This window comes from Theropithecus gelada, chromosome 3 (assembly GCF_003255815.1).
Source record: "Theropithecus gelada isolate Dixy chromosome 3, Tgel_1.0, whole genome shotgun sequence".
Taxonomy (NCBI): domain Eukaryota; kingdom Metazoa; phylum Chordata; class Mammalia; order Primates; family Cercopithecidae; genus Theropithecus; species Theropithecus gelada.
The window spans coordinates 118,584,023-118,606,954 of NC_037670.1; the positions used below are offsets into that span (position 1 = coordinate 118,584,023).

The 22,932-nt window shown below is 32.6% G+C and overlaps 1 long non-coding RNA gene across 1 annotated transcript in view; it reads right to left on the bottom strand.

The window, feature by feature from the left end:
* Positions 1–2,351: 2,351 nt before the first annotated feature.
* LOC112621307 overlaps positions 2,352–22,932 on the bottom strand; it is a 69,986-nt gene continuing 49,405 nt past the window's right edge. The window contains exons 3-4 of the long non-coding RNA XR_003118700.1: positions 16,188–16,296; positions 2,352–2,815 (exon numbers count right to left, since the gene is read on the bottom strand). This is a non-coding gene — a long non-coding RNA (uncharacterized LOC112621307). The remainder of the gene's footprint in view (positions 2,816–16,187; positions 16,297–22,932) is intronic.

The window sequence follows — 22,932 nt, forward strand, 5'->3', positions numbered from 1 at the left end:
AAATTCAGATGGTGATGTTCCAGGTTCTTATCAACTACGGAAGAGGTGTTTCTGGAGAGATCATAGAGGAGGCATCCTCACGATCCCCAAAAATTCACCCTCAGAAAGGGGCTTAATATAGCAAAAGATGGCAAAAACCCCATAGTATGGGACATTTTAAAACAGAACTCACCAGAGGGCTTAACAGATTTGGGATGAAGAATGTGCTAATGCATCTCATCGACTCTTGGTCCTTTCAGACCCGTAACCTAATATGAAACTGAAACTTCCCACCCTCTGGATGGCAGACACCAAGAGAGAGTATCCCCACATGGTCATAAAGTCAAGCTCTTGCGAATACAAGACAAGACAAGAGGGAAACCATATCCAGTTTTTTGCCCGAGGGAAATGCAGCTATGTTTTTTAATTGACCAATCTGCAAGGTCAGCTTGAACACGAGGTTATAGGAGTCCCAGGCCTGCATCATATCCTATGGTAACCCTCTTTATGACAGAATAACACAAGACAAATTTATAGCACAAAGTACATCAGACTTACTAGAGCCTAATACTAGTCTCACAAATCATTTTTCCCATTAATCAGAATCTTGCAGAGAAGACAAACAGTGATTTTTATCATTCAGTCAACTGGTTGAGGCAGAGAGAGGGAGACCAGTAGTCTGGCTGCTAAAGAATTAGTATGCTTTTGCCAGCTTGACAGTTTTCTGGGTTCCCTTTATCTGCAGTTTCTGGAAGAACAGAACAGGTTTTGGTGACCCTGCGCACAGCCCCATAGCAGTGGGGTCCAAGCTGTGTTACAAAAGAAAATTATCCTTTTCTGTTTCGTGGTACCATAGGCAAGAGACGACAATTTTGCATAACAAAATTAGAGGCTTTCAGTTCTCTAATTTTAAATGCCTACTAGATAAACTGCCCAGAAGGACTCATAGAACTACAAACTTAGTAGGCTGAAAGCCAAGTCTACTACGCTACCTCTCAATCTAATAAAAACATCTGCAATATACAAGTCCCAATTCAAAATAACAGAAATTTTTAGCATAATTTGTCAAATGTATTTCTTAGCCAGTTAGGCAGTATAATTTCTACTTTGTCAACACATTTCTCCTTTCCTTTCTTTTCTCTCACTCTCTTTTTTTTTTTTTTTTGGTACTTTGTATTGCATCCTCATTGGTCTCTTATCTCTTCATTGGTCTCATTATCTCCTCGTTGGTTTCATTTCTTTATTCTTACCTGATGTTATTTCATTCTATTCAAGACTTCAGATTAAATTTTCTAGATCATACTTAGAAAATGTAATTATACTAAAAAAAGGCTACCAAATTAAATAAAAATTGCCCTAATCAGCATCCAAAATTAAAGCTCTGCATAGTTTTCATGATTTAATCCTAATAATGTCCTATGGTCACAAAAGTCTAATGCAAGCTCATAACATTGCTTCTCCCTAAAAAGTCACCCTCTTTCTCTGTGTTGAAATTCTTCAGTCTCATAAAGTGTAGAATCAATTTTGTGAAGACTTCCTGATATTTTCAAACATATGTGATACCCTTATCCTCTAAATTGTTCCAGTGATACCTGATGATGCTAATTATAATGTGTCTAGGTGTTTAGCTATTTTTATAGTTTCTTAAGCACATCTGATGCATCTATGAACTACCTCATTGTGGGAACTCGCTCTATTCCACATTGTATTTATTATAAAAAATAGCTCCAAATTTTGTACAGAGTAGTCAAAAAAGTCATGGAATGAAACTTAAAAGTCAGCAAACTAAATAAAACTTAGTTACTCAAATCCATGTCTGAGAGCCTTTGTTGTGTACAGAAACTTGGTTACCTACTTAGGGAATCCCTTACCACAGTGTTTGATAGCTACTGTCTGACTCAGAGTAAACATCTGGATGTCTGACTGGAACTATCTTTGTGGTTTGATGATTTTTGAAAAAATAATATGTTTGAAGGACTGTTATCAGTGAAAACACTTTTTTAATTCTTTTTCCATACAGGTACTGACCACAGAGAGGAGTCCCAGATGAGTAATGTAGTGGAAAAATTTATTCTTCTTTAGCTATTTTTTGTCTAGAAGATTGGTGACCATATGTAACTCATGCTTGATGCTGAATCAGGAAAAGAAAATGAAAGGGAACCACTGGCATAGTTGGGCGAATGGCCCAGACATACGCCTACACTACTGCCAACTCTAAATAAGGAATAGAAAAGAAATTACTTAAGTCACCAAATTGAACCTTTTCCTGGTAAATATAAACTTAGTGCTTAGAAGATAGCATATAAAATGGCATTAGAGAATGTATATTATTTCTTAATGTAACATATACATTACAATAAAAACCACTTGGCTTATTTTATAAAAATTTATTTTAAATAATACTGTATATATGAAAGAAAAATGACATGGAAAACCATAATTAGCTTTCTGCAAAACATATGAAGAATTCTATTAAAATATGTTAAGTCAGGCAAATATTTATTATATTTAATAAGACTAATAAAAATACAAACATTTGGTAGAAATTACAAGTTGTAAAATGTAGGACATGATTAAAAGTTTTCCTAAGCCAACTGTTACTAGTAATTTATTGTTTTGTATTTATAGATAGAATATTTATAAATCAACTATGTAAGACACATAAAAGTTTTATATCAAAGCAGATGCTATCTATATTCTTGCAAATAAAAACAAATAAACAGAAATATAGCAAGAACCATTTTTGATACATTACATATAGTGTGTGTCAGCTCTGAAATAAGGGCCTTTATCTTATTCGTCATTGTATTCCTGGACTGAGAACAGCACCTGGAAACTGAAAGATAATAAATACCATTTAAATGAAAAACTGTTAGAACTAATAAACTAATTAAGTAAAGTAGCAGGATACATAATCAATGTACAAAAATCATTGTGTTTCTATACATTATCTGATTAAAAAATCAAGAAAAGAGTCTCATTTATAATGACATTTTAAAAAGACACTTAGGAATAAATATAACCAAGAAGGTGAAAGACCTATACACTGAAAATTATAAAGCATGTATGGAAGAAATTGAAGACAAGACATATAAATGAAAAGATATCCCATGTTCATGGATTGAAATAATTAATATTATTAAAATGCTCATACTACCCAAAGAAATATACATATCAATGCGATCCTTATTAAAATTACAGTAACAATTTTTACAGAAATAGAAAAAAAATCTAAAATTTGTAAAATCCAAAGAAGATGCCAAAAAGTCAAAGCAATCTTGGGCAAAAAAGAGCAAAAGTGCTGGCATCACACTTTCATCACACTTCTTTATCTCAAAATTTACTGCAAAACCATGCTAATCAAAACAGATGGTACTGGCATTAATAACAGGAATAGAGAAAAATGAAACAAAACAGAAAGCCTAAGAATAAATCTTCACATGTATAGTCAATTAATCTTCAACAAACTTGCCAAGAATAGACACAGGAAAAAAAATAGTCTCCTCAATAAATGGTTTTGGAAAACAAGATATCCACATGCGAGAGAATGAAATTAGAACCTGATTTCACTCCATATGCAAAAAATTAAAACAATAAATTCATGACTTAAACATAAGACCTGAAATTGTCAAACTACTATGAGAATATTTTCTTGACATTGGTCTGGACAGTATTTTGTTGTACATGAACCCAAAAACATAGGCAACAAAAGCAATTATAGACAAAAGAGATTCATCAAACTGAATGTTAAATGCATAGCAAATAAATCAATAGAATGCAGAAACAACCTAAAAATTGGAGAAAATACTTGCAAACTATACATCTTATAAGAACTTAATAATGAAAAGACATAAAAATGGCCAACTGATATATGAAAAAAAAAAGTTCAACATCACTAATTATCAGAGAAATGCAAATTAAAACAACAGTGAGATATCTGTTAGACTAGCTATTATACAAAACATAACATGTATTGAGGAAGATGTGGAGAAAAGAGAACCCTTGTACCATATTGGTGAGAATGTAAATTAGTACAACCATTATGGAATATAGAATGGAGGCTCTTCAAAAAATTAAAAATAGAATTACTCTATTGTCCAGCAATGCCACGTGCAGGTATATAGGTATATAGCCCCCAAAATGAAATCAGTATGTCAAAGAGATGGCTGCTCTCTCTTGTGCATGGCGGCATTATTCACAATAAACAAGATACGAAATTAACCTGTGTCCATCATCAGATGAATGGATGTGTAAGTGTGGTTATATACAAAATGAAATACTATTTAGCCATAAAAATAATAAAATGTTCTCATTTACACAACATGGATGAACATGGAGAACACTGTTAAGTAAAATAAGCCAGGAATAGAAAGATGTGTACTGCATGATCTCACTTACATGTAGAAACTAAAAAACCTGAATTTATAGAAGCAGAGAGTAGAATGCTGGTTGACAGTGGCTGGGTGTGGGGGATGGCAAAATGTTGGTCAAAGTATATAAAGTTACAATTACATAAATTATGAATATATAATATATAACATGCTGACTATAGTTAATAATAAAGTTTTTAATACATAAAATTGCTAAGAGACCAAATCTTAAATGCTCTCACTACAAAAAAAAAAGTATGTGAGGTGATGAATATGTTAAGTAGCTTGATTTAATCAATTTGTAATGTATACATGTATCAAAATATCACTTTTTATGCCATAAATATATATAACTTTTATTTGTAAATTATACCTTAATAAAGTATAAAAAACGATAGAGACAGCCAGGCACGGTGGCTCATGCCTGTAATCCCAACACTTTGGGAGGCCAAGGTGGGCGGATCACCTGAGGTCAGGAGGTCGAGACCAGCCTGGCCAACATGGTGAAATCCCATCTCTACTAAAAATACAAAAATTAGCCGGGCATGGTGGCAGGCGCCTATAATCCCAGCTAGTCAGAAGGCTGAGTCAAGAGTATTGCTTGAGCCTGGGAGACCCAGATTGCAGTAGGCTGAGTTCACTCCATTGCACCCCAGCCTGGGCAAGGAGAGTGAAACTTCATTTTAAAAAACGAAAAAGAAAAAGAAAAAAGATGGAGACAAAAAAAGAAACATTTCATCTACCAGATTTAAATGTGTAACAATTCTAGTGGATTTCTTATTTGGCCAACATTATTGGTCCTATAAGATAGTTTTCTTTGTTTTTAATGGTAAATTACAAAATAAAAGCCTAAAATTGTTTGATGGATACATTTTTCTAATAAGAATAGTCATTTTAACTTATATTTAATTATAATATAATTTTTTCCAAAAAATGAGAAGCAGCATTTATGATCTATCATAGTTAGTTTTAGAGAGTTATACCTAAATCATTCTAGCACTTAAATTTAAGAAACTCAGGTCATGAAATGTTGCAAACTTGGAGAAACATGCTGAATCACTGCAGATCCTGGGAAATACAGCATTACTGAGGATCACTGATGGATATGGTATTTTAAAAAAAATGCTTTTATTATATGAACTGATTGCATGATACTAGAATATTTTATTTTATTCTAGATTTTGTAAGGCTACATTTAATGTGTTTAAAATAAACATACACAATAAGCATGATTGTTTATTAACATATTAAAACACATATATAGCTTTACACTACCTTAGTCATTTTTTTCTTTCAGTCACCCACTGATTTTCTTACATTCTGGGAATGTACTTTATTCCATGCTTTATTCATTTATTAGAAGTTTATTGTTATACTTCGAGTGCATTGACAAGGTGGTAATTGTCAAGACTGTGAGAGTACATGGATTTTGTACAAACTTTGAACACAGAGATGGCAGAATTTGCTAATGAATTGATGTGCACTATAAGAGAAAAATTGCTATCAAAGATGACTTCAAAGTTTTTGCTCTCAAAATTGGCAGAATGAAGTGATAACTTACTAAGCTAGGGATGATAAGAAAATAATTATTTAATTTTGTTGATAAAAATCTATGAATGTATTGTCAACACAATTTGTTCTTGTTATTCATCCTCTGTAATCCCAAGAAACCCTCATTAATATACTAAAGCCTGTCATCATAATTATTCAGATTCGTCTACCAACATTGAATAGTCTAGTATTAATCATGTTAACTATCACCTTTATGAGCAAAGAAAAATCATCCAACTCTATTTGGTTAGTGCAACTGACACTTGTGAACAGGAAGTCTAATACAAGTTTCATAAACAATCCAAAGAAATTGCTTTGGTTGGACTGAAAAAGAAAAAAAAAAAAGAAGGTCAGTGGAAATCCCACCAGCCCCTGTTAATATAAAGATGTATTGAATTACCAGCTTGTTTGTAATGATAATACAGTCAGACTTGTAAAGTTCTTATCACTGGCCAACTGGCATAGAAAAATTACTCCTTCTTTGCTACAGTAGTCCTCGCTTATCAGTGGTTTTACTCTCCAAGGTTTCAGCTACCAGTTGTATAGTACAATAAGAAATTTTTAGAGAGAGAGGGATAGTGAGAAAAACTACATCTACATAACTATTATTATAGTATTCTATTCAATTGTTAGTTATTATCTATGTCTAACTGTGCTTAATGTATGAATTAAACTTTATTGCAGGTGTGTATGAACAGGAAATACATAGTATATACTGTATAGAGCTTGACACTATCCATGGTTTAGTCATCCACTGGGGATTTTTGAAGTATCCACTGTGTTTAAGGGGAGACTACTGTAGATGAAACTACAGTAGATGAGTGCAGTCTCAGTACACATACTTTCACTTATGTGAATTCAGCAACCATTTACATTTCATCTTTTGTTGCCACCATATCAGAACTTAGAATACTGTTAGTAATGGAGCAGAATGCTATGAATACTGATTGACTTGAGTTTATAGAATAAAAGAAATTGGAACACTGCGCCTTTGGGTTTTAGAATGGGCACTACACTTCATGGTACTATATTGATCTTTTTGCTAGAGGCTAAGATTAGAGTATTACCTCTGTGTTAAGAAGCAAGTGATGTTTATAATAGTAATGACAGATTTACACGTGATAATTCAATTCATTCTCTTTTGCATATAATTTATAATATCAGTAAAACCTGTGAGAAGTACAGTCTATATATTTAAAACATGTTTCTCACTACAGAATACATTTATGCAAAAGGAAGTAAGCCCAAACCCAAACTCTTATAACCATGCTTTAAAAGCATTAGTTTAAGCGTTTCTGATTAGCACCATAAAATGATAAAAATTTAAATGAAAAAATACCTTATATTATACATAATAAAAATGATGAAGAATATTTTCATGTCTAAAATACAAATCTTTAAAACTATCTATCCATGAGATTTAACAGAGTCTACATTTTCTTATAATGTAGGTTAGCAGTGTATATGCCGGCTTTTCATAACAGATAAAGAAAAAACATTTTAATGATCTACATTCAACATATTTAGAAGCATGTGCATTGTTTTGTAGTTATCAATTTATTTATTTATATTTATATAGTTTTATATATGTTTTAAAAATAGGTTAGATGTTGAGAACTTCTTTATTTAAATAATAATAAGATATTAAATATGTTTGATTAATTTCTAATAACAATGTTGGTACTCAAGATGAAAGAAGCTTCAGGGAGTTCTTAGTTACAATAAGGTATCCTAAAAATCATTATGTACATTTTTGTGGATCTAGTAAATAATATTTCTCATATTCACGTATTTTTACATGACTAGATATTTTCTATTTTTAAACATATAAATTTATTTTAAAATGTCACTGACCTCATGATAGTTTTAGTTGTTACATAATTTCCTAATCAGAGTTTACAAAAATTACCATAGCTACTATGTGGATATCTGCAAAACATTTTGACATTAAAAACCAGGTCCTTGGACTTAAAAATTTAGGTACTAATTCACTCCCTTTCAATGCAGTAACTGTTCTTAATTTATGCAATTTAATCTACTTCCCTTTTTGTCTTTAGCTAGTAGAGATTCAAAACATCTCTACTGATCAAGTATTCACAATCTCCTAATTTAAAGTTGCATGATTCAGAATTTTTTAATATATATTTTTGAAGATAACTGAATATGTACAAAAACATGGACAGTAAGTCATATTAACTCTAAACTATTCTAAATGTTTTTAAGCTTCAATCAGAAATACCAATGGCCTGTCCTTATAATGATTTCTCTTTACCCTATCTGAAAAATGCTTACATTTTACACTTCGGGCTAAAGTAAGCAAGCACCACATAAAATGTTGTGTTGGGTAATCACTAGTGCTTAGCTATTGCTCAACACATGTCAAATACAAATAATTAAAACTATAGTGGCCCCAAGCAAAACATTAAAATTTTTGCATTCCAAAGGAGGTTCATTAAAACCAGATGACTGGCTTGGCTGGGCTCATAGAAGGACTTGGCTGAAACATGTCCACTTCAAATCCATACTGTCTTATTTGCTTACATCACAGAATCACTGACTCAAGAACCTGAAGGGTCCTCCAAAGTTTATCGAACCTCTTTCCAAGCAGAGTTTTACTTAAAATACTTTGCAGAGAAACTAATATTTCTTTACAAATTCATATGCAAGAATATTCCAAATACTTTTTGTATCATTAAAAAGTATAACCTTTCAGTGAGTAGAAAAACAATTAAAAAATCTTTATTATTTTATTCTTCTAAAATCTCCTTAATACATTTTAGCAAATTCATTTGTGACTTCACTACAGTGAAAGAGACCAGCACTAGCGTGAAGTGTGTCATTGAATAATATTCCATTCTACATTATCTCCAATACACAAACAGCATAAACTATGTATTCTTCATGACTACAAATTATGAGAGACTTAAATTCCTGAAAAAAGTTTAAAGTGGCACTAAAAAAAGTTATAAAACCCATATTCAGTTAATATACATTTTTACTAGGAGAAATTTATAATTAAGAGTCAATTATTATTAAAAATAAAATAATGAAAGAATATTAAAATCAACTTTCTTAAATAATCCATTTAAAAACATGTATTACATTATATACAAAGGCTCCTTATAATAGACAATTTGATGAGCTAATGGGTAAGTAACTTGCAGCAGTTTATTAATCAAGCATTGGAAATGTACACACTGTATTTAAAATGATTTCAAGTCATATTAGATCTGTTAATAGGTTTACTGTTTTTGAAGCCCATGAGGATTTATCTTTTATCAAATAATCTTAAAACCTACAAATTATATTGCTTAAACATGCAGTCTTTTCTTCCAGTATACTAAAAAATAATCAATGCATATGCTTTCCTTTCTGCCACTCTACCTCTCGTCAACAAAATTAAGCAGTTTAAAACACAGTTTTAGTAAGAAGGTAAAGCTTTATGACATAACACATCTAATTTTGATGACGCGTGAGGGAAAAGACAGTCTTTTAAGTTCAGATGAATTTTGAGTCACACGTTCCTTCCTCCCACGCCTGTTTGCCTTGAGTGAAGTCTGTTTTTTTGAGCACAGGATGCTACTGACTGTAACTCACTCAAAACACAGACCAGGAAGATTCATTTTGTCATTTCAGCTGAGAAAATGGAAAAAAGTAATAAAATGAAGGCATTAGACCTTTGGTGTGCTTCATATTATACACCACTATTAAGGTGGCAAGGTAACCATTTCCTCAATACAGCCTTTATAAAACATGATGTGTTGAATATACTAAATTATTTTTACTTGCTAAATAGGCTTAATACAGTAAGAATTTAATTCACATTCCTACCTTTAAGCACAATTTTTAATATCAACATAAGCTTCAATCTTAAATAAAACATAAAATTATCCTCTTATAGCAGCAGAACATAAATTTATTATTCCTCTTGAGTGTTTATCTCTCTATCCATGTTATTAGGCTGTGTTAAATGCCTGGCAAGAGAGAACACTTCTCCTCTACCTGTGACAATCATAACTACATATTGTTCATAATATGAATATTCCATTCACTTAATGTAAGCACATATTTTGATTATAAAAGCAATGGCATGTTTAACATATTATATATTATTACTATTTAATGTTTACTAACTATTCAATAATCCATTATCCTCTTAAATTATGGTTGATTCTTAAGTCAAAGACAAACTGTAGAAAACCATGCATCAAGCTATATATAAAGTTATATATGTATAAGTCCATCTTCATATAACAGTGACACAAATTTTAGAATGTGACAAGGTGAAACATTTTTCTTTACATAAAAATGTACAATTACATTGTGACCCTGACTTTCCAAATACCCATGACAAACTGCCAAAATCCATGTGCCTCCAACTGATTCAGAGACTTAGGTTTCCATCACTTAATTACCTTGTCTCTTAGCCATCGTTTCTATATTTGATTAGCTCTTCCTTTGCTATAGGACTGTAGAAAATTCTACCTCGGAGGTTACTTGGAGGCTACATAAGCTTTAGTAACTTAGGGACACATAGTAGTCAGTCACTCTGTCTCTTGGCTTCATCAGCTTTCCTTTTTTGTTGTTGTTGGTCATTTGGCTTATTGTAGGTAAGATTCCTCCATGTTGGAAAACATAGTAGTAATATGTATACACAAGACTCTAGACTGTTCTTAGCAAAGCTTACTAAGGTCAGAGGAAAGTAAGCTACACATACACACACACACACACACACACACACACACACACACACAATTAGCAAAGCATACTAAGTTCAGAGGTAACCTGAGCTGTAACAATCCTGTTCTAAAACCAGGTTACCTCTGAGCTTAGTATGCTTTGCTAATTATAAATACATATTTTCTCCCTTTTAGCACCCATATGTGCTCTTCTCCCTTTGGCACCCACATGTTAAATCCCAGAGAAGAATTTATGCTGACATCACATAAATAAGCCAATGACTGTGATCAAACTGATGGCTAATATGCTAAGTCAGAGCTATTTTTTTTTTGGATACAGGTGAGAAAGGGAAAATAGGATGGCACTTATTGCACTGGTACCACCCAGAATCACATGGAGTAGTGGCTTGGATCCACAGAAATGATGACATTTGCTGTTAATAAACAAAATGTGAGTAAACAGGGGGTTAAATTATATCTTCCACATTTTATTTTTTAGCTGTCTAGTTAACACATATGTGTATAATTCCATGAATAGCTCCACCTAATATAATTATTTTACTTAATAAACATGTACTCATCCTCTCTCCAACAGGAACAATCCAAAGACATGCTGTTAAGTCATCCTATTCTAGGGCCAGCATCTCTGGGTAAAATGCATTTCCCTTAATCAAATTCAGATGTGAGTCCTCACAGCACCCCTGCCAAATTCTAATTATAAACCTAACCATTCTATCTTACACAACAAACAATGTTAGGGAAAACAGAAACAGTCCAATAAAGTGAAAAGAATTAATGGGGAATTCTTCTCTACTGGTGGTATTAATGCATTGCTTTGACCCATCTCCTGTCACTGATCTTTACTGTTACACTCACAAGGGAACACACTATCCCACTGCACAAGGAAGGCTCTGCAACCTGAACAGTACTTAAGAATCATATGAGCTTTGGCCCAGTAGGTTCTTGAGGGAATCACAGGTAGCTGATTTCCAAGTATGAGTTCCCTAACAATACAACTTGTAAAACCTTAGTCATCTGTTAGTTGAGTCATTTGAGGGTAATTTTATTCAATCAAAGAATAAATCTTGAAATCATACTTCTTAATTCTATACTTTCTCCTTGCTTTATTTTTTCTTTCTCTTTTACTAGCATAAGGAATTTTGGTCACATACCTATATGTCAGCTTGATGACTTTTCTCTTGATTTCCACTTCAGGTCAGGCCAGTATGAAAATATAGGCCAGTATCAGGGAGGCAGAGACAGTTGCTTCTACACCTCTAGGCTGGACTCCAGTGGAATACACACACACACACACACACACACACACAAACATATACATATATTTAAAAAAAGAAACTTTCAACATCGGTAATAATTAGATAGTAAGAGAAGAGTAAGCGATATTTGGGAGGGCCATGAATATCTGGCTCTTCACATTACTCTGGAGTTTCAGTCTCACTTCTGTTCTGTTTCCCATCTCCTTGCTCTGTCCACAAAAACTTAAGGGCTGGCAAGAGAATTTGAGCTTTACACTTCCCATGTGATTGTCCAACTCCCAGTGGCCTTGGGATAAAAAGTGAACTGGTGTTTAGACTAATACCAAAGACTTAAATTACTTTTCTCTTAGAAATTAAAAAGGAAATGAAAGAAAGGAAAACTTTAAAAAGATAATATAGCACATGTTAAAATATTTCAAATAGTATCAAAAACTATAAAGTGAGAAGTGAATTTTACTATATACTTCACATCCAAATTCTAGTTCCCTGACCATAGGCAATCATTGAAGTGCAGTATGCATTCCTAGAAATGGTGCATGCATATTATAGCACACGTATATCTGTCACAATGTGATACTATTGTAGATTCACCAATGACTATAATAAAAATGGTAGAAAATACTAAATGTGATAATAAAATGAAGAAACTGTTACAGGACAGGGGTCCCTATCCAGACCCCAAGAGAGGGTTCTTGGGCAAGGAAGGATTCAGGGTGAGTCCACAGTGCAAAGTGAAAGCAAGTTTATTAAGAAAGTAAAGGAGTAAAAGAATGGTTACTCCGTAGACAAAGCATCCCCGAGGGCTGCTGTTTGCCCATTTTTATGGCTATTTCTTGATTATACGCTAAACAAGGGGTGGATTATTCATGCCATAGTGCTGGTGGGAGTGTAGCAGTGAGTCTTCTTGCCATTTTGGATTTGGTGGATTTTGACTGGCTCCTTCACTGCAAACTGTTTTATCAGCAAGGTCTTTAAGACCTGTATTTTATGCTGACTTCCTATCTCATCTTGTCACTTAGAATGCCTTAACTGTCTGGGAATGCAGCCCAATAGGTTTCAACCTCCTTATACTCAGCTGCTGTTTAAGATGGAGTTGCTCTGGTTCACACACCTCTGATAAAACTATTTATTTACACCCTGTGATGGGAATTCAAAGTAGTACATTTTCTTTGGAAAATTATTTGTCAGGATCTTCTAAAGCTAAATCTGTACATGCTCTGTTGACTCAACAATTTCACTGCCAGCTGTAGAACCAACCACAGTGTGTACACCAGAATAAATGAACAATATTGCTCACAGCAGCCCTATTTATAGTAGCCCACCATTGATAATCAAATGGTTATCAAAAGCAGAATGAATAAGCAAATTGTTTTATATTCATACAATGGCATGTATGGAAATAAGAATGAAAAAAACTAACTGCCAGTATTTGCAGCAGTAGGAATAAGGATCACAAACTACGTTGAATGAAAGAAATAAAACACAAAAAAGAATGTTGTTTGTATCGTTCAATTTACATGAAGTACAAAAAGAGACAACACTAATTTATGTTGTTCGAAGTCAGGAGAGTGGTTGCCACTCAGAGTTAATAGTGACTGGGAAGTTTCTGGGGCTGGTAATCATCTATTTGCAGATCTAGGTGAATTTAGTTTGTGAAAGTACATTAACTGGTGTGTATAGTTTTCTGTATATGTGTTATATTTCAAAAATAGTTAAATGATAACACAATAGTGAAAGCAGTCCACATAATTATGAATAATCATATATTTAATAAACAGTTAAAATAAATGAGGTAAAGTTCTATTTACTGATACAACTATTACTCTAAAGGAGTGCTAGTTTTAAAAAATAGAATAATAAATACAATATCATAGCATACATAATTCAATTTTAAATGTACATAGATGCATACATTTTTAAAAAATATTTTTGTGATATACAATGAACTGATAAAAGTGGTTATACCTCTAGATAAATAATGTTGGTAATAAATTAAGATGATATCTTCGTCTACTCTCAAAACTTATTTTTTGGTAAAATGTTTATATATATATGTTGTATCATAAATATCCAATTATACATGGATGTAGACATTACATATCTCATATGTTTTCAATTAAAAAATGAAACTAGCCAAGAGATGGAAGCAGCCCAAATGTCCATCAATGGATGAATGAATAAACAAAACATGGCATATACATAAAATTGAATTTTATTCAGTCTTAAAAAGAAAGGAAATCCTGTCACATGTTGCAATATGGATGAACCTTGAGGACATTATACTAAGTTTAATAAATCAGTCATTAAAAGACAAATACTGTATGATTCCACTTATATGAGATATCTAACGTAGTCAAATTCATGGAAACAAAAAGTAGAATGGTGGTTATCAGAGCTTGGGAGAAAAGGGAAATTATTGTTTAATGGGTATAAAGTTTCAGATTTGCAATATGAATGAGTTCTGGAGATCTTGTTCACAACAATGTGAATATACTCAACACTAGAGAACCACACACTTAGAAATGGTTAAAATGGTAAACTTTATGTAATGTGGTTTTCACAACAATAAAATGTACAATTAAATTAAACATGCTAAGTTCCAGAACAAGAAAAAAATAATAGAATTATATACTCATTGTTGTAAAAACTTGTTTTATTCCCCTAACATGTCTTGGGATTTGCTCACGTTAGTTCATGTAAAGCTACCTCAGATTTTTAAAAAATTGTTATAGAATATTCCATTGCACATGAGTATGACTAATAATGTGAGTATAATATAAAGACATTCTTTACAGTATATTCTTCATGGAAAATTCTGCTTCTAAATGAAATAAAAAGTAAGGAAATTCACATTGAATTTAACTGGGGAAACAGGTTCCTCAATTTCGCTGTTAAGACAGTCATTCACTATATTTTTAACTGGTAACATTGTTTTCTCCAGTCTGAGGAGAGCAGAGAATTATGACCAGACTCTATTTATGGGCATACTAGATTGGTTTATGTTTTGTTTTATAACTTGGCAGTACAACATGAAATTAGCAATACCAAGATTACATTTATCTGGAATATATACGTGTGTGTTTGTGTGTGTGTGTGTGTGTGTGTGTGTATAAATCAATAACTGTTTCTCAGTTACCTTTACATTCATAGGTCACAGTTTTTTATTTGAAAAATGAAGAAATTGTTGATAATCAATTCAAGGTATTTGACCCTCAGTTCTAGTGCTATACCTTCTTCCAGGTGGTTCAGACTAAATTCCTTTTCAGTGGCAATACCAGCTGACTTGAGGAAAGAGGTTTGGACATTGTGTTGGTTTTACAATTCTTATAGTCCTGTCATCCAGCTACAATTGGACATAGTAGACATTCAACAATGTCTTTGTTGTTGATGGTTGCAATTATAACTTTATTTCCATCTTCACAATAAGACAAATGGAAAGTGTAATATTAGAATAATTAAGTTATAAGATATTTTACTAAAAGTACAAGAGTAGTAGTATTAACAGCAATCATGGTAACAATGTGTTTTAATTTTCTATACCAGAGATTGTTTTTGGTCTTTATACATGTTATTTCTAAATACTTAAAAAACAGACTTACAGAATAGAGTTGTATTTTTAAAGAAAGAATTAGGATTCAGAGAATTGAAGTGAGTTATCTAAGAACACAGGAAGTAGCAGAAATACAAGTCCAGATCTCTGGCTTCTGTTCTTTCTCACCATTACATCCTGTTGCTATAGGAAAATATAAGGCTGTACTTTCTAATGCTATCTTCCTAAGTAATACCCAATCTAAATAAACTTCTGATGCTTTTCTATACTAATAAGAGAAAACTCCATCAATCTAGTGTAGAAGTAGTCTTTCAATTCAATATTTAGCTATTCAATAAGAAACTTAACATTTTATTTTTAAAATTTAAAACATACTTAGAATTCCAACTTAGTTGAAACTATACGTTAGAAACTGAATGACCCAATCTCCGGTCACAAAGATCATGTAAAGTTGAACTTTGAGTCAAGCCTGTTTGCTTACCAAATTTGGTATATGTTAAGTGGCATGTAGCTCCCATAAATATAGAGAGCACAAAAGGTCTTCACCACATCTGAGTTTGGGTAACACTTCATTTCACCAAACACAAATATAATATAGCTTTTCTATTCTATATTTATGGGGCAGGTGTTCACCATATAATAATAAGTTTACTAAAGTAATGTCAACTGGCAAAGTATACCCCACAAACAATACTGGTAAAGACAGTAGATTCATGGGGAAACTGTGCTGTTTATTTCTGTTTTCTAAATGGGAGGAAAAGTTATAGAACATGGCAATTACCTTGAGGGTTTCTGCTTCACGAAAGTTGGCTTCCAATTTCATTACCATAATTCTGCAGAACGCAGTCAGTTGCGGTCACAGTCTCTGCCAGCCCACCTTCAAACTCTCCCTGCCAATCAGAGGAGAACATCCTGTTGTGGGAGTGGAGTAGTTAAAAGTTTCATAGTATATCTTTCAGAAAAAGAATAAACTAGCATTATAATTGAGGTCATTGCCAAAACATAGTATTCTCATGAAAAGATGTGATAGGATTAAGCTGTCATTAATGCTTCTTAGCCAGGGTGGGGGGAAATCTTTCCAAAACAGAACTTTTCAACTTAACTGGAATTAACTGAGATTTTTATAAATAAGTCAACTCAAAACAGTGGATATTTACTGTTTTTGTAACATGTGCAAGATGCTTTCTTATTATTTTACAGATCATAATATATAATATTATCACTTAATTTTTGCATAATTTAATTATAAATCCACTTGACAAATTAATATTAAGCACCTAATTTATTTATTTATTTTTATTACTATACTTTAAGTTCTAGGGTGCATGTGCACAACGTGCAGATTTGTTACATATGTATACTTGTGCCATGTTGGTGTGCTGTGCTGCACCCATCAACTCATCAGCACCCTTCAACTCGTCATTTATATCAGATATAACTCCCAGTGCAATCCCTCCCCCACCACCCCTCCCCATAATAGGCCCCAGTGTGTGATGTTTCCCTTCCCGAGTCCAAGTGATCTCATTATTCAGTTCCCACCTATGAGTGAGAACATGCAGTAAGCACCTAATTTAAAGGAACCAAATTCTGTGTTGATAAACTACTGGCTCTGTGTCTTAATTATTCCCTTGCACTCTTTTGTAGAATTGCTGTATGTGAAACCTAATAGAATTTAAATAATAATTTTTGTTCATTCATTTATCTGTTATTGAATACTAAACAATGTTCTATGTGTAATGGGCCATTAAGTACTAACCAAAATTCTATGTTCTATGTGTAATAGAGAGAAATAAGGAAAAGGAACTGAAAATGAAGTGACTACTATAACAAAGGCATATGTGGGAGTTATTGAGTTACAAAGGAAAAAAAAATTCTTTCTGACAAGATCAGGAGATGACTTCCTATAGAAAAATGCAAAGTTAGACAAGACTGTCATTTAAATTACTTAAACTTGATTCCCCTTGGGGAATTTCTACTTAATAATTTTCTTTCTATTTCGGAACAGGTCAGCAAAACTGCTCAGACTACTAAAGGAGCATATTTGTGGGCATGTCTGACTTGTACGAAGATGTGCATATGTAAATGTAGGCATTCAGATCTAAACCAGATAAATGTATTTATTCAATGCTATAATTTTGAAAGATAAGCCTAACAGAAAAGCCATCTTAACATAAAAGTATATCTAATTCTTTATGACTTTGAATTTGTTGCATTTAATATTCATTACAAATATGCAATTTGGTTTCTGAAATTAATATATACAAATATTATATATTTTCTAGTTTCTTCGTAGAATGACAGTAATGCAAAACAAACGCCAAAACCTACTCTTGTCGCGTACACTAGAAAGGAAGAAAATTCACCGACTAGCATGGTCACTTACTTTCTCACAGTGCGGGAAATAATAAAGACAAACAATGTTTTGATTTTTTTTTATTTGATATGATAGTAAAACTACTATGACTTTTGGTAACAGCTGTGAGTAGGTGTTTAAAATAATATTTCTTTCCTGTTTCTTTTGGTGATATAAGTCACTTTGATTCTTTCTCTTTGACATCAATATGAAGGAAAATGTTAGTCTAAATGCTCCATGATGCCTGAAAATGTGCATTTTTTAAATGTATTTTCTAGAGAATTAAAGTTAAATTTTATTAGGATATAGGTTTTATTTGGTAATTTAAACATTTGCATTACTTAGTAATCAGCTACCGTGCTAATAGATAACATGACATATTAACCTAAACTGGTTTTCCACCTGAACATTGTATACCTGGTAGTATGTTTAAAAGATGAGTAAGTGTCCAATTAGGAAACAATTTATGCAGCTGATATAATGAAGCACTAGATTTGCAAGTTGGTTTTCTCAAATCTATTTCCTTAGGAAGCTTTCATGTGTCTCACTTAGAGTGCTAATGGAAATAAAGATTAAGCAATAATAATGATAATAATACTACCCTATTGAAACATTGCTATCCCAGTTGTTGTTGGGATGGTGGTGGTGATAATGGTAGTGGTGGTTCACACTCTCCCTCTCTCCCTATCTTTGTCCTTCTCTCTCTTATTTTCCTTCTTCTTCCTCTTTTTTGCACCCTATTTGTCCTTCTTTTAGTTACAATTTTATCAGACTTATTAAGTAGAGTCACAGATAAGTTTTAAAACATTCATTATCAGGAAATTGTTTAGAAGCACACTTCCATATTTACTATCTCATATATGCACGACACTGGTATAATATTATGGGGAGCAATTAAGGTCATGTCTGGAATCATCTGATGATATCCCAGGACTAATATAACATAAGTTCCATTGTTATTCTGATTGCTTGTCATTCTATGACTATGTATTTCTACTCAGATATACTATTCCTTAAAATATTTTAAACTAAGATTTTTAACTTAACAGATTTTTAACTGATATGCTTCAATTCTTCTATTGATTAGAATCCTAATAATGAAGAGATAACTAATATCAAAATAGTTAAGGGCATTATATACAATATATGTTGTTATAAATGTTATACTTTGTGTTAAAACCATTGTTGAAAATTTAGGCAAGTTCTACCTATTCTTTGGTTTCATAATGATGACAAAATAAACCTTAAAATCTGTTAAGAGTGGTGCAGATATTCATAGGAGACTGTAGAATTGCCCTTAAATTTATTTATCTATGTCCATTATCTATCTATCTATCTATCTATCTATCTATCTATCTATCTATCTATCTATCTATCTATCTATCTATCTATCTCTCTCTCTCTCTCTCTCTCTCTCTCTCTCTCTCTCTGTCTGTCTGTCTATCTATCTATCTTCTTCATCTCCTGTCTTCACCACAGCTGATGGTATGAGTTTTTCAAAAGTTATGATGTTTGGGAAAAGCAGGCACCAAGTCTATTGTCAAGTTTTTACTTGGTCTAAATTCAAAATCTATGAGAATAGACATTCCTGGTTACACAAGTTTCAGAGTCAGACAAACAAAATTACAATGACATATCCTCTAGTTTTCAATCTAATCCATGCCATTTTTCTAGGAATAAAATAAAATCTTCCCAGGCAAACTTTGTTTACAGGTGGAATAACTGCTTCGAGTAGTTTCCTCCCTATAATGTATCGTTTGCATGCATGCCTCTAATAAACATTCATTTAGTAGTTTATCTGAACTGTCAGGGGATTCCATAAAATTCTGTTGAGTATAACATAATTGAGTTTGCCTTTCTCATATACTGAAAAAATGTTTTGAGTTCAGAGAGAGGGAAACAACTCACGTAAGATTACTATAGTAAATTTTTTCCAATAGTGTTTATTCTGAGCAGACAGTGGAAGATACTTGAAAAACAAATGAGTCTGACTAAACTTCTATGCCGCAGTAGCGAGCAATGTAAGTTGTTTTTAGAATAGCGAAAGCATGGAGACAGATGCCTCTTTATTTTCTGAGTTAACTCACTTTCAGTGACATGAAAGGAAACTGCGGGATGGTGACTAACACAAGTGGAAAGAGTGGAAATGCTCAAGAAAACCAAAATAGAGTTGGTGTTTAAGACATTTCCTTAATTGTTGCTTCTTGACTTCACTCCCCCTCTCTTTTCCATCACACATCTTTAAATTGCCTTGACTTTAGTTTTTGAAAGATTTGCTACAACAATGATTATTTTATATGCAGCAAACACAATTTTAAAGAGTGTAATTCTAATTGGAAACACTAAAGTAAGGGTCTACGAGAAATCAAACCAAGTATGTTAATAGAATATAAAATCTAAAGTATAATTTTTTTAAGTCTGCTCATTCATTTTTTAAACTACAGATGTAACTGTTACAGATGTTACAGTTTTATTTCTTGCCTATTTTCTTCAAGTTTTATTTTACTTCTTGCCTCTTTTTTACTCTAATAGTTTCCCCAGCAGTGATGCCTCATAGAATGTTCTGCAATAAATGGAATTTTTTTATAAGTTTCACTCTCCAATATGGTAGCCTCTAGCTATGAGGTAGTGAGTACTCATTTGAAATATGACTAAGAGAAAAATTAAAGAATATGAATGAAACATCCCTCTTGATGCTTCCAGTTATTACCATTCTTTTACCCTTCCTCTTCCCCTTTCAGTTTATTTTTCTTCTTTGACTTACTTCCCTTAAATTCTACACATCTCCCTCAGACATCTCCTTTATACTCAAAGATTTATTTATTGATTACTGATATTGAACCTCAAGACTCCAGTACCATACATTCAGTGATTTACTCAGCATGTATTTATTAAACAATTAGTAGGTTTTAGCACTATACAGACCTAATCTAAAGGAGAAAACTAACATTGCCTAAATAATTCCAGGTATCATTAATATTTCAGGAAATGCATTTTTACCTAATGGAAAATTTTGTGAGGATATCCCACAAATCCACGTAATGTAGCATGTGCATATATGGGAGTCATTTACAATTTTTAGGTAATTAGATTTTTCCTAAAGCTGTGATATATAATCACCAGTTGTGTCATAGAATTCTTTGTTCTGGGAAAAATTATATAAATAGGCAAAAACAACAGCAATAGCAATTATGAAATCACCTTAACCTGAAATCATATACTAAGTCTTCTGTGTTAATGTAAATTGTTAAATTGCTTATCTGGGCTTTTGCCCTTTAGAGACAGTGGGGGGATGGACAGGGAGGGCAAAAAATAACCGTTTGCTCTTTGAAATGAGAGAACAATATACAAAACTCAACTGTACTTGAGGGTGTGGTGTTGCTGTTGTGGTTATAGCTTGACTGCTTAACAAGGGAGTTTTGGTACAGTTTGAAAAGAACAAGAATATAACTTGCAGAATATGAGCTGCAGAAAGTAAATATGAGACAAACACTTTCCCCTTCCCCAACTTTGTATTATTTAAAGAAGAAAAAAAAAAAAAACTCTATAGAGAACTTTTTAAAGATGCAATGACTAGCTCTAAATCCTTCACCTAGCTTCATCAGTGTTTCTGTCCTCCGCCATTGCTCTCTCTCTCTTTCTCTCTGCATATAATTTTTAACCATTTGAAAAGTAGATTGCAGATACAATAATTTCTCATAAATACGTCAGCAAACACCTTATAAAAGAAAGACATTATCCAGCATAACCACAATATCATTATCAGACATAAAATATATGTTAACAATAATTTTATAAGATTATAGATTATTCAGTCCAAATCATATGCTCCAAATTGTCCTAGAAGTAACTTTTAGGTTTGTTTCCTGATATAGGATCCAATGAGGTTTCATCATGGCATTTAATTGTTATGACTATTTAGTCTATTTTAATCTACAAGAGTTTCCCCTAACACACGCCTTTTGTGTCTTATTTTTAAATACTTTATTGTTTTTTGTTATTATTAGTTTTTTACATTTTGTTTTGAAGAGTCAGGTCATTTTTCTTTGAGAACATTCTGCTTTCTGAATTTGCATTATTTTATTTCATCATAATTACCTTCAGGGAAAATCTGTCATTTAGCAATGACACCACATGGATAATGCTGCACACTCTACAGCATCACACGTAGGAGGTACATAATATCAGGCTGCTCAACTGTGTGCGTAACTGCTGGATCACTTGGTTATGAGTAGTGATTGTCATATCTCTTCCTTGTAATTTTTTCCTCGGTAATTATCTGTGGGTAATAATTTACAACTGATGCAAAAAGTTTCTCTTCCCCAATGATCTTTAACCCAATGGTTTAAACATCTATTTATAGTAATTGCCTAAAGGAGTTTTTACATTGGGAGCTACAAACTCATTAGTTCTCGCATTTCATCTAATTTCATCATTTATTCTATGCTCTATTGGTAGTCTTCTGTAAAAGGAGACTTTTCCTTTTTGTTTTTTATGTTTTGTGGTTTTGGACTCACAGGTTTAGGAGATTATAATCAAATGTTGTCATTATTCCAGGAGATTCTCAAATTAACCCGAATTGAAGGGGCCCCTTTAGGTCAGTGTTGCCCCCTCCCTTTTACTTCATGAGTCTTTTAGTATTTTTTTTGCTTCTGGCATAATAGATATTAATTACTTATAATCAGCAATTGTACTTAGAAACGAATATCTGGTCATTTGGTGTCTCATTGCTACTAGGTTATTATTGTTTCTAGACCTTCATAGCGGACAGACACAGGAAATGTCTTTTGGTGTTTTTAATCAAGAATTCAAACTAATATTTTTAATAAAATTTTAATGTTAACAGGATTTTTTTACTTTGTATTTTATATTGGTACTTCTTTTTCTTTCAGTAAAACTATGCACATATGTATGTATGTATGTATATATTTAGATGATGTCTCACTCTGCCACCCAGGCTGGCATGCAGTGGCGTGATCATAGCTCACTGCAGCCTCAAATTAGTAGGCTGAAGCCATCCTCCTGCCTTAGACTCCTAAATAACCAGGACTACAGGCTTGTGCTACCAGGCCCACCTAATTTTTAAACATTTTTGCAGGGATGGTGTCTCACTATGTTGCTTAGGCTGACCTTAAGCAATCCTCCTTCCTTTGCCTGCCAAAACACTGGGATT